Source organism: Tachypleus tridentatus, chromosome 6 (assembly GCF_004210375.1).
Source record: "Tachypleus tridentatus isolate NWPU-2018 chromosome 6, ASM421037v1, whole genome shotgun sequence".
Classification (NCBI taxonomy): domain Eukaryota; kingdom Metazoa; phylum Arthropoda; class Merostomata; order Xiphosura; family Limulidae; genus Tachypleus; species Tachypleus tridentatus.
The window spans coordinates 124,102,394-124,116,640 of NC_134830.1; the positions used below are offsets into that span (position 1 = coordinate 124,102,394).

The following is a 14,247-nucleotide window of genomic DNA, read 5'->3' on the forward strand; positions in this document are numbered from 1 at the left end:
AGCACCTCTACAGTTAAGAACATGTTACGCTCTTCTGGGTTCAAAGCATGCCATCCTCGTAGAACTCCATATTTAAACCCTGTTCATTTAGAAGCACGATTGAGGTATGCAAGAAAGCATGTAGATAAACCCTTTACCTATTGGAAGAGTATTCTTTGGTAAGACAAGAAAAAATCAAGCTTTTCAGCCACAAAAGTGGTAAAGACTCCCATATTCTACTAGAAGAAAGGAGGTGAAAATGCATTGAAAAATCTGAATGAACATCATCATGTCCAATGGGTTACCATGAAACCCTATCTTGTAAAGCAGACCATCCCCATTTATTCAATACAAGGTATGGGCAGCAATTCCATTCTTGTTTACCCATGCAGTCCATGCAGAAAAAGGGTTACTAGAATGTTACGTGGGATAGAAGGGTTGTCATACAAAGAAAGGCTGAAATCTCTCAGAATTTTTTCTCTTTATTACATATTATAATTTATCTCGAATAAGTCTCCAATTTATTATGTTATGTACATTATATATTACAATTTCAAATAGCCGGAAATTTTAATTCAATTTAAAAGTTAATTGAATTTACAAATATATCAAATTCACGATATTTGTAACCAACATCGATACAACTTTATTTTTTAACACAAATATATTTTACTATACAAACAACAGTACAAGTTATAATAATGGTTATTACAAACTGTACTGAGTCTTCTATTTGGTCTAGAACTGAATACTGTTTTGATGAGCTAGGTCCATGACATGAGAATTAATTTTATGTTGATAGAGATACACTTAATTTAGTGGGAATGTTAGCTAACTCTATTCTTGTTTGGCCTAATTTATTTACAAGCTTACTTTTCGCACAGGAAGAAAGGTATTTAACATATATTGTTAATTCTTATTCTCATGAATCCAACAATGGATGTCACATGCATCAAACTCAGATATTAAAATAAATGTATAACAGTAATTCTGCTGCATCTTGAAAAAAAGAAAAGGTTGGGGGATCTGACCAAAGTGTTTAAGACTGTAAAGTGCTGATGTATCATCTTTTTTCATACTTAACAGTGAGTTAGTAGAACCAGGAGACAAAAGTATAACTTTTGGCAGAAAGGAGTCATCTTCAGCTAAAAAGAATTTATTTTCCTAACAGGGTGATTGGTCTTTGGAATGGGTTGCCTTCAAAAACTGTGTAGGCAGTCAGGGAAAGCTAGATAAGTATATATATGATAAGGGGTGGCTTTTAGGTTTTTTTTTAAAAATGATTTTAATATAGTTTCAAGTATGAAAGAGCTGAGATGAACCAATAAGTCCCATGCTATCTCAAAACGTTATAATATCACACATTGGTAATGCCAGAGAATCATAAGATACTGACATGTCCATATCACAACAGATGTAATATCAAAGAATTATAAGTCAGATACTGAAATTTGTCATTGCTAATGAAGAAAAGTTCATTCTTACCTACAGCTAACTCAAACACATGTGCAAGTGGAAGAAATGCCATGAAAAGTTCAGTGTTCCTATAAAATAAATTATATTAAAAGAGAAAATATGATAAAAATAAATTTTCAAATTCTTATACAGCTTCACTGTAGAAAACTTAGTGTCTAAAAAACAAAGTTTTTCTTTAAAATTAAATGTTTCACACTAATATGGACATAATCCAAATTTAAAATAGGTGAATGGTATTTCAAAATACAACAATAATTAAATATGAGTGTCATTGGAACAAAAACATATTTTATATTTTTATAAATTCATGCAAAGCTACAGAAAGGCTATCTATGGCAGCAACTTTTACTGTTGAATTGATAAACTAGAAAAAAGGTACCTACTTCTAACTTTAAATTAATAGTGGGGTTTGACTGTCACTCTTATACATCACCATGCCTCCAAAGTGGATTCAAGGTCTGCATTTAAATATTATGGTATGCTTTGAACAAAAGTATTTATAATTTTCTTTAAAACTCATAGATATGTATATATGAGATGAATTTACAAAACATTCAAAATGGGTTAAGATATCATTACATTATTAAAAACCAATAAGATTTCTCAAAGAAATTACTTAACCTAAAGAAATAGCAATTACATCAAAAATAAATTGTTAACAGAAAGAAAACCTTGTAACACAATAGAAAATAACCACAAGGACATAATAAGGAAAATTAATAGACATTGTCAGAGTGAAACATAATTGAACCTTCACAGTTTAAAACTAAAAAGATATATAGAAAAATAAAAAATTCTTACTTTAATCCAGCACGCAAAGTTGAAAGACCATTGGCAGTGGCAATAATGTTCTTATGACTGATCATCACACCTGTCAATAAACGATCAAAATCTAACAGATCTGAAGTCTAAAGAAATACACAGAATTACCATTGAGGAAAATGTTTATAACTCATCAATCATGTTTACTACAGAAAATATTATATATATTTCTCTTTTGTGCGAAATAAAAAGTAATTGCCGACATCTACTCACAAATGTAGTTACAGTAAATGTGTTTAATAGCTCTATCTTCTTATGAAGAAGGAAAGTAATCTACATTTAATGCATACCAACTATTCACTTGGATTATATAGAGTAGAATGCATACATCTAAACTTTATAACAAACTGAATCTATATGTATACATTATAAACAGTGAATGTACATCTAGAGTTGATAATGAACTGAATGTATTTTATGGGCAACTGATATTTAATAAATCTTATACTTAGTGGTCATCAATATATATATATATATATCCCTGTATTTAAGAATAACAACTACAGTCGATGAGATGAGTATTCTTCCTACCTTTTGGAACCCCTGTTGAACCACTTGTGTACATTATAACTGCAATATCATCAGGGTGTGGAACCTCCCCAGTGAGATCTAGTAAAGTTATATATACATAAACTTATGATGGGATATAAAGAAATAAAGAACTTCACAAGTACATATACACATATTATCAAAATATTTTAATTATATTGAGAAGTATATTTTGTAGAACTCATTCCATGTTTTCCATCTTATGACCAGGACATTAAGATCTTAGTATGAATTCTCACCACTTCACATCCCTTTTAATTTCACACACAAGACAGGATATTTAGTAAGAATCTCTTTGAAAAGAAGTGGTTAATTACTTTCAGATTCTATGATAAAATCAATTCCATCTGTAACAAATGTGTTTCCTGAAACAGCTGTCTATTTTATTTGTATACTAGTTACATCAACTCTGTGTTTCCAGAAACAGCTATTTTATTTGTATTCTAGTTACATCAACTCTGTGTTTCCAGAAACAGCTATTTTATTTGTATTCTAGTTACATCAACTCTGTGTTTCCTGAAACAGCTGTCTATTTTATTTGTATACTAGTTACATCAACTCTGTGTTTCCAGAAACAGCTATTTTATTTGTATTCTAGTTACATCAACTCTGTGTTTCCTGAAACAGCTATTTTATTTCTATTCAATTTCTAAACTAGTTACACCTTGAAACTTCCCAAAGTTTACTAATTCCAGATTTCAGATATAAGTAATGAAGACAGGGTACACATGTACACACTTCACATAGTTTACTAGTTTTAAGTGTTAGAAAAATAATAACATTAAAAAATGCTTTTTTATTTTTTTACATACAATGAACCTGGCTCTGGAATATCTTTATTTGGGAAGTTGGAACTTATTAATTAATTCTTCAAGCTATGTAATGGGGCATTCAAAATTAATTAAATTAAAGCAGGTTTCAGAATAGTTACAAAAACATGTTATCTCACTCTATTTCATTAAATACTGGGTTTTACTTGGAGTAAGGTTTGTTAGCTTTATTAAAGTATACATGCCTTAAAATCATCACTGCATATGATACTCTACAAAGGTAAAAAAATGTTAATTTAATATTCCAAACAAAACAGTTATATGCTGCAGAATTATTGAGCCAAAAGTGTGAAATTAAATATATTTTCATGTTTTTGAACATATTACCTGGCTCAGCACTATGTCCAAGTTCCTCAAGTTCAAGGAAAGGTAACATTTTTACAGAACTTGGAAAACCTTTCACATCTGGATAACCAAGTCCTTCCATATAGATTATGTGGCTAACTAAGGGCAAACGGTTCACAACTTTCTGGAGAATGAGTAAGAAAAATTGAATTATCTTGTCTGTAGAAAAACATTTAATCTACTTAAATCACCATTAAATAAGGTATTTGGAGATCATTATAACTATTCAACTAAACAAACAAAATATCCATAATTATGTAGAAGTAATTACTATTAATACTGATTTACTCTTGTGTATAACAATGATTCCAATGTAGTTTTACATGGACAGTCCCATACTGACATGTTTACTGCTTATACAGATTACATTCCTTTATATTAGAAAATAGCGTTTATCATTAGATACAAATTACATTCCTGTAGTATTAAGTCTGTATTTAAATTTAAATGAGTGTTTGCTGGATGAAAGCCTAAATAATATTTATATACACCTGACATACCCACATATAAAAACTGAAAATCCAAGCATAAAATCAGGTATATATATTGGACGTAGGGAATGAAAACAAAAACATGAAACTCTCAAATGATCCTTTATCCTCAACAAGTCTTTTACTTATACAAGATAAGAAAATGATGTTATATATTTAATATGGCAAAGTTTTAATATCTATGACATTTCTTACATATTTCTGATTTTTAATTTCTTAATTTTGATAAAGGTATCAGTTGTATACATCTTTCTGTTCAATGACTTGTATTAATACTGTGAAAACTGATAAAATACAATCATAACAAAACTTTCTGAAATTAAACATTAAAAACTTGTGAAATATTATAAACCAATAGGAAACTTGTGAAATATTAGAAACCAATAGGAAAGTTGTGAAATATTAGAAACCAATAGGCCTTATATTATTATATAACTGTTCAAATATTAAACATCAATAGGCCTAAAACTGCCATAAAACTGATGAAATATTAGAAATTAATAGGCCTAAAGTTGTCTTAAAACTGATGAAATATTAGAAATTAATAGGCCTAAAGTTGTCTTAAAACTGATGAAATATTAGAAATTAATAGGCCTAAAGTTGTCATGAAACCACATAAACAGTAGATTTTTTATTTTTAATTCTTCTTTTTTAATTTCTCCCTTTTATTAAACCAGAAATTCTCAAACTAAGATAAAAATATAAACTATATCTCCCTCTAGTTTAAGACTTGAGATATTGTGGGAAAAAAAAATCTATGCAGTATAAATCTAAACTGTCATGGTTGCTGAGAGATGTTCCTCTTCTTGAGAATATTCAATGCTTTCAGGTGACAGATTTTGTGGACTAAAGTTTATAATTGTGACCTTTAAATAAATGATATTCTAAGACCAAAACCACAAAGGAGGATGTTTAAATGTCTTCAAAACACATTTCTATGACATTATATCTTATTTTAAATCCAATTCAAGCCTAACAGATCTGTATTGAAGTAACCACTGCATTCATTGTAACAAAACTCATATTAAACATCTTTCTTTAGGGTTATCTATTGCATATAGAATCTATGTGTAAAGATGTTTAGCAATATGTTTTGCAATCAGAACCAAATTTTGTGAGATGTATTTTTCATACTACACTTGAAAATATTTAAAGGTTCAATGCAGAACTCCAGTCTAGGCTAAAGTTTATACCAACAGATATTGCTTTCAGGAAACATTTAACTGTTTTATTTGTTTGTCTTCCTTCAAAACTACACAACAAAACTGTCTTTTCTCTATTTATCCTAGGGAATCAAACCCTGGACTTTAGCATTGTAAGTCTGCAAACTTACTACTGACCAACAAGGAAACACTATTAAAACAAAAAATGGTTACTTTAAGAAACAAACAATTCTTACAACTTTTAAAAAGTATAGAAACAATGTGCACTGTCAACAGTCAATGGAGCAATGTCAACAAAATATTGAGTATAGTTTCATGTAAAGCTACAACATAATTTACACCAGAAAATAAAAAGTATACACTAAAAAACGGATTTATCTTTAGATGCATCAGAAATTAGTCACAGATGAGAGAGGATCACATAATCAAATCAAAGAACTTTAAAACATATCACAACATACATGAAACATGTACGCAAGACATAAACTTGAAAAGCTTTAGCTCACAATATAAGTGGACTAATACATGTTTGATGGTACAATAGGTCAAACTAAGAATTGATGTATTTATGGAAAAAGTAAATATGTAATAAAAAGTCAACTTCCTGTACACATGTAAAAGTTATGCAACAAATTAACTTACTGTTCCTGTAAACATTATGCACCAAGTAAACTTACTGTTCCTGTAAAAGTTACACAACAACTCAACTTACTGTTCCTGTAAAAGTTATGCATCAAGTCAACTTACTTTTCATGAAAAATGTACGAAACAAGTAAACTTACTGTTCCTGTAAAAGCTACGCAACAAGTAAACTTACTATTTGTGTAAAAGGTACACATCAAGTCAACTTACTATTCGTGTAAAATTTACGCAACAAGTGAATTTACTGTTCCTGTAAAAGTTATGAAACAAGTCAACTTACAGTTCCTGTAAAAGGTACGCAACAAGTCAACATACTGTTCCTGTAAATGTTACGCAACAAGTGAACTTACTGTTCTTGTAAAAGTTGCACAAGTCAACTTACTGCTCACATGTAAAAGTTACACAACAAGTTAGCTTACTGTTCATGTAAAAGTTACACAACAAGTCAACTTATTGTTAAGATGTAAAAGTTACACAATAAACCAACTTACTGTACCTGTAAAAGTTATGCAACAAGTCAAGTTACTGTTCCTGTAAAAGTTACGCAAACAGTTAATTTACTGTTCCTGTAAAAGTTACGCAACAAGTCAAGTTACTGTTCCTGTAAAAGTTATACAACAAGTCAAGTTACTGTTCCTGTAAAGTTATGCAACAAGGTAATTTACTGTTCCTGTAAAAGTTACGCAACAAGTCAAGTTACTGTTTCTGTAAAAGTTACACAACAAGTGAACTTACTGTTCCTGTAAAAGTTATGCAACAAGTCAAGTTACTGTTCCTGTAAAAGTTATGCAACAAGTCAAGTTACTGTTCCTGTAAAGTTATGCAACAAGGTAATTTACTGTTCCTGTAAAAGTTACGCAACAAGTCAAGTTACTGTTTCTGTAAAAGTTACACAACAAGTGAACTTACTGTTCCTGTAAAAGTTACGCAACAAGTGAACTTACTGTTTCTGTAAAAGTTATGCATCAAGTAAACTTACTGTTTCTGTAAAAGTTATGCAACAAATTAACTTACTGTTCATGTAAAAGTTACGCAACAAGTTAATTTACTGTTCCTGTAAAAGTTACGCAACAAGTAAACTTACTGTTCCTGTAAAAGTTATGCAACAAATTGACTTACTGTTCATGTGAAAGTTACACAAGTCAACTTACAGTTTACATGTAAAAGTTACATAACAAGTATGTGATATTAAGTTTTATGTATTGTCATTAAAGTACTAGAGGAATGAATGAAATATACAATATTTTATAGAAGAATAAGTAATATCATGGAAAACTACAGAACAATCGAGAAACAAGCATAACAAGTTTATTCTGCTAGATAGTGTGCAATTCCTTACCTTTAGTTTACCTAGCAGATCCTGAGATGTAATTATATGAGTGACTTCGGTTTCATTGACTCCATGGATGACTCCCTCCTCCCCAAGTGTAGCATATAAAGTAACCACTATTAAATATACCATAAACTTGCAACATCAATATTGTCAAGAAAGAGAAAACATGTTAATGAATAAAGTTTTATGGTAACTTTTAATTAGCAATAAACAGAATTTGGTTGTACAGGAAAATGATGATATGGTTTTGTTAAGAATTAAAATAAACACAATGCACTATTAATATAATGTGTACAATATAACAACTTGTTCATTTGGATACCATGCTTTTCAAACTTGAGATTCAAGTACTGTAGAGAACCACCAAGACTAGTTTTTCTTACAGAATTGGATTCTTTTTGCTCCTTTTCTGGGTATATTAAAAAAAAACCTTTTCAGAAAAAAATCATAATGGCATGCTTAAAAATCTGTAATTCATGTTCATATATTTACTTTTTATAAAACCATTTTCCAACTCCACAAAAACATCTTAATGCAATCAACCTTACCTGGAATACTGATTCTAAAACATGCTTGAGCTGCTATCATCCATTCCACACGAGTTTCAGCAAAGAATACAACATTCTGTCGAGGTCGAAGCCCTGTAGCCATAAGTCCTTTACCCACAAGGTCCACCTTCATATCAGCTTCTTCATAATTCAACCACTTGTAATCTCCCAGGACTAACTGTTTAAACAAGTTTAGAAACTGTGCAAGTCTAAAACCATATTATTACGAGTAAATATACCAGTAATGGTAGGACAAAAACAACAGTTTCCTACATCTAGTTTTAGACCGATATTAATAAGATATATATTGTGTCAGACACAATACACAAGTACAATGATAGCTCTGGAAACAGAAGTTTTGTCAGTTCTAGCTACCATAATTCTCTGGGAACGAAAGTATTTCACTTATAAAACAACTTGTTGGAAATAACAAATACTGTTTTAATATATTGTTCTACAATGATCTCTAAATAACAATTGTCAAACCAAACTTTTTTTACACTAAATTACTGCCTGAAAAGTAAATTTTAGTGAATAATACTGGGAACAGGAAACTTTTAATTTAATAGTATGATTATATGTTAAATGAAAAAGTGAACCTTCTGAAAAGCATTAAGCACAAATACAGTCTGTAGCTTTGTTACACCATTTACAAAAAATAATGTAAATACGACTTTTTAAAATGTCAAAGTATACCTTTATGATATGTAATAATCTTAAATCTACAACATTCACTGTGCTTGGACTCTTAGTCAAGACTAAAACAAGATGTTAGCTTTCACATTAAACCAGATACTAAAGTCCACTGGACAACATAATAAGTATGTGGTTGAATAGGATTAAAGTATAAATGGTCATCATATCAACAAAACAGTCATTTGTTTATAGGATGTCACTGAAACTTTGTGAAAAGTTGGCGTGCCACTCATTGTCAAACTCTTTATTACAACGTTATGTTACCAGAAAGTACGCCAAAATGTAACACTAGGGTTTACCAAAGCAGAAAATTCTCTTTTATAACTTCAACTTGTGGATGAAAACATTGATTCACAATACGATAACATATGACTTTTGGGCCAACTGTTCTTGTGAATACTCTGTGTAAAAATACTTCACCTCCATAGATATCTCTAAAGTTTCCTTCTTTGAAATGATGTTCTTTGTCTACGCATTGTTTAACATTTTTACCATATAAGTACCTGAAGCCTTCAATCGTTGAAATGTTGTTCTTTGTCTCCACATTGTTTGACATTCTTACCACAGAAGTACCTGAAGCCTTCAATCGTTGAAATGTTGTTCTTTGTCTCCACATTGTTTGACATTCTTATCACAGAAGAACCTGAAGCCATTGAAATGATGTTCTTTGTCTTCACATTGTTTGACATTCCTACCATAAAACTACCTGAAGACATCATTCGTTGAAATGTTGTTCTTTGTCTCCACATTGTTGACATTCTTACCATAGAAGTACTGAAAGACTTTAAACGTTGAAATGTTGTTCTTTGTCTCCACACTGTTTGACATTCTTACCATACAAGTACCTGACGCCTTCATTCGTTGAAATGTTGTTCTTTGTCTCCACATTGTTTGACATTCTTACCACAGAAGTACCTGAAGCCTTCAGCTGTTGAAATTTTGTTTTTTTATCTCCACACTGTGTGCATTCTTACCATAGAAGTACCTGAAGCCTTCATTTGTTGAAATGTTGTTCTTCGTTTCAACATTGTTTGACATTCTAACCATAAAAGTACCTGAACCTTCCTTTTTTAAAATGTTGTTCTGTCTCCACATTGACATTCTTACAATAGACGTACCTAAAGCCTTCAGTCGTTTAAATGTTGTTCTTTATCTCCATATTGTTTAATATTCTTACCAAAGAAGTACCTGAAGCCTTCATTTGCTGAAATGTTGTTCTTTGTCTCCATACTGTTTGATATTTTTAAGATAGAAGTACTTGAACCCTTCATTCGTTGAAATGTTGATCTTTGTATATGCATTGTGTCACATTCTTACCATAGAAGTACCTCAAGCCTTCATTCGTTGAAATGTTGTTCTTTGTCTCCACACTGTTTGACATTCTTACCGTAGAAGTAACTGTCACCTTCATTCGTTGAAATGTTGTTCCTTGTCTCCACAATATGTAACATTCTTATCATAGATGCACCTGAAGCCTTCATTCGTTCAAATGTTGTTCATTGTCTCCACACTGTTTGACATTCTTACCATAGAAGTACCTGAAGCCTTCATTTGTTGAAATGTTATTCTTTGTCTCCACACTGTGTAACATTCTTATCATAGATATACCTGAAGACTTCTTTTTTTTCAAAAGTTGTTCTTTGTCTCAACATTGTTTCACATTCTTACCATAGAACTACTGAAAGACTTTAAACGTTGAAATGTTGTTCTTTGTCTTCACATTGTTGACATTCTTACCATAGAACTACTGAAAGACTTTAAACGTTGAAATGTTGTTCTTTGTCTCCACATTCTTTGATATTCTTATCATAGATGTACCTGAAGCCTTCCTTTTTTAAAATGTTCTTCTGTCACCACATTGACATTCTTACCATAGAAGAACCCGAAGCCTTCATTCGTTGAAATATTGTTCTTTGTCTCCATAGTGTGTTATATTTTTAACATGGAGGTACTTGAATCCTCCATTCATTGAAATGTTGATCTTTATATACACATTGTGTCACATTCTTACCATAGAAGTACCTGAAGCCTTCATTCCTTGAAATGTTGTTCTTTGTCTCTACACTCTTTAACATTCGTACCATAGAAGTACCTGACACCTTCATTCGTTGAAATGTTGTTCTTTGTCACCACATTGTTTGACATTCTTACCACAGAAGTACCTGAAGCCTTCAGCTGTTGAAATGTTGTTTTTTGATCTCCACATTGTTTGCATTCTTACCATAGAAGTACCTGAAGCCTTCATTTGTTGAAATGTTGTTCTTCGTTTCAACATTGTTTCACATTCTAACCATAAAAGTACCTGAACCTTCCTTTTTTAAAATGTTGTTCTGTCTCCACATTGACATTCTTACCATAGACGTACCTAAATCATTCAGTCGTTGAAATGTTGTTCTTTGTATCCACACTGTTTCACATTCTTACCATAGAAGTACCTGACGCCTTCGTAAGTTGAAATGTTGTTCTTTGTCTCCATACTGTTTGATATTTTTAACATGGAAGTACTTGAATCCTCCATTCATTGAAATGTTGATCTTTGTATACGCATTGTGTCACAATCTTACCATAAAAGTACCTGAAGCCTTCATTCCTTGAAATTTTGTTCTTTGTCTCCACACTATTTGACATTCTAACCATAGAAGTACCTGTCACCTTCATTCGTTAAAATCTTGTTCTTTGTCTCAACACTCTTTGACATTTTCACCATAGAAGTACCTGAAGCCTTTATTCGATGAAATGTTGTTCTTTGTCTCCACAGTGTGTAACATTCTTACCATAGAAGTACCTGAAGCCTTCACCGTTGAAATGTTGTTCTTTGTCTCCACACTGTGTAACATTCTTATCATAGATGAACCTGAAGCATTCTTTTTTTTAAAATGTTGTTCTTTATATCCACATTTTTGACATTCTTACCATAGAAGTACCTGAACCCTTCCATCGTTGAAATGTTGTTCTTTGTCTCCACACTGTTTGACATTCTAACGATAGAAGTACCTGAAGCCTTCATTCGTTGAAATGTTGTCTTTGTCTCCACACTGTTTGACATTGTAACCATAGAAGTATCTGAACCCTTCAGGCGTTCAAATGTTGTTTTTTGTCTCCACACTTTTCGACATTCTTACCATAGAAGTACCTAAAGCCTTCATTTATTGAAATGTTGTTCTTTGTTTCCACATTGTTTGACATTCTTATCATAGATATAACTGAACCTACCTTTTTTTAATATGTTGTTCTTCGTCTCCACATCGACATTCTTACCATAGTTGTACCTGAAGCCTTCACTGTTCAAATATTGTTCTTTGTCTCCACACTGTGCAACATTCTTATCATAGCTGTACCTGAAGCCTTCATTAGTTGAAATGTTGTTCTTTGTTTCCACACTGTTTAACATTCTTATCCTAGATGTACCTGAAGCCTTCCTTTTTTAAAATGTTGTTCTTTCTCTCCACATTGACATTCTTACCAAAGAAGTACCTGAAGGCTTTTTCTTAAAATGTTGTTCTTTGTCTCCACACTGTTTGACAATCTTACCATAGAAAATCCCTGAAGCCTTCATTCGTTCAAATGTTGTTCTTTGTCTCCACATTTTTTGATATTCTTTCCCTAAAAGTACCTGAAACCTTCATTCATTAAAATGTTGTTCTTTGTCTCCACACTGTGAAACATTCTTATCATAGATAAACCTGAAGCGTTCCTTCTTTAAAATGTTGTTCCTTGTCTCCACATTTTTTCACAATTTTACGAAAGAAGTGCCTGAAACCTTCAATCGTTGAAATGTTATTCTTTGTCTCCATACTGTTTGACATTCTTACCCTAGAAGTACCTAAAGGCTTCATTTTTTGAAATATTGTTCTTTTTCTCCCCATTTGTTTGACATCCTTACCACAGAAGTACCTGAAGCCTTCAGTCGTTCAAATGTTGTTGTTTGTGTCCACTCTGTTTGACATTCTTACCATAGATGAAACTGAAGCATTCTTTTTTTTAAAATGTTGTTCTTTATATCCACATTTTTGACATTCTTACCATAGAAAATCCCTGAAGCCTTCATTTGTTCAAATGTTGTTCTTTGTCTCTACATTTTTTGATATTCTTTCCCTAGAAGTACCTGAAACCTTCATTCATTAAAATGTTGTTCTTTGTCTCCACACTGTGAAACATTCTTATCATAGATAAACCCGAAGCGTTCCTTCTTTAAAATGTTGTTCCTTTTCTCCACATTTTTTCACAATTTCACGAAAGAAGTACCTGAAACCTTCAATCGTTGAAATGTTGTTCTTTGTCTCCACATTGACATTCTTACCAAAGAAATACCTGAACGCTTCTTTGTTAAAATGTTGTTCTTTGTCTCCACACTGTTTGACATTTTTACCATAGAAAATCCCTGAAGCTTTCATTCGTTAAAATGTTGTTCTTTGTCTCCACACTGTGCAACATTCTTATTGTAGATGAACCTGAAGCTTTCCTTCTTTAAAATGTTGTTCCTTGTCTCCATATTTTTGTCAATTTTACGAAAGACGTACCTAAAACCTTCAATCGTTGAAATGTTGTACTTTGTCTCCACAATGATCGACATTTTTACCACAGAACTACTTGACGCCTTCATTCGTTGAAATGTTGTTCTTTGTCTCCACACTCTTTGACATTCTTACCATACAAGTACCTAAAGCCTACATTTTTTGAAATGTTGTTCTTTGTCTCCCCATTTGTTTGACATTCTTACCACAGAAGTACCTGAAGCCTTCAGTCGTTCAAATGTTGTTCTTTGTCTCCACACTGTGTAACATTCTTATCATAGATGAACCTGAAGCATTCTTTTTTTAAAATGTTGTTCTTTATATCCATATTTTTTGACAATTTTACGAAAGACGTACCTAAAAAACTTCAATCGTTGAAATGTTGTACTTTGTCTCCACAATGATTGACATTCTTACCACAGAACTACCTGACGCCTTCATTCGTTGAAATGTTGTTCTTTGTCTCCACACTCTTTGACATTCTTACCATACAAGTACCTAAAGCCTACATTTTTTGAAATGTTGTTCTTTGTCTCCCCATTTGTTTGACATTCTTACCACAGAAGTACCTGAAGCCTTCAGTCGTTCAAATGTTGTTCTTTGTCTCCACACTGTGTAACATTCTTATCATAGATGAACCTGAAGGATTTTTTTTAATATGTTGTTCTTTGTCTCCACATTGACATTCTTACCAAAGAAGTACATGAAGGCTTCTTTGTTAAAATGTTGTTCTTTGTCTCCACATTTTTTGATATTCTTTCCCTAGAAGTACCTGAAGCCTTCATTCATTAAAATGTTGTTCTTTGTCTCCACACTGTGAAACATTCTTATCATAGATAAACCTGAAGCCTTCCTTCTT

General features: G+C 31.7%; 1 pseudogene across 1 annotated transcript in view; it reads right to left on the reverse strand.

The window, feature by feature from the left end:
- LOC143253553 (fatty acid CoA ligase Acsl3-like) overlaps window positions 1-14,247 on the reverse strand; it is a 168,098-nt pseudogene that overhangs the window by 16,046 nt on the left and 137,805 nt on the right. Inside the window, exons 3-8 of the transcript XR_013029691.1 lie at window positions 8,179-8,356; window positions 7,637-7,743; window positions 3,984-4,125; window positions 2,809-2,886; window positions 2,257-2,326; window positions 1,465-1,523 (exon numbers count right to left, since the gene is read on the reverse strand). The product of XR_013029691.1 is annotated as a fatty acid CoA ligase Acsl3-like (transcript). The remainder of the gene's footprint in view (window positions 1-1,464; window positions 1,524-2,256; window positions 2,327-2,808; window positions 2,887-3,983; window positions 4,126-7,636; window positions 7,744-8,178; window positions 8,357-14,247) is intronic.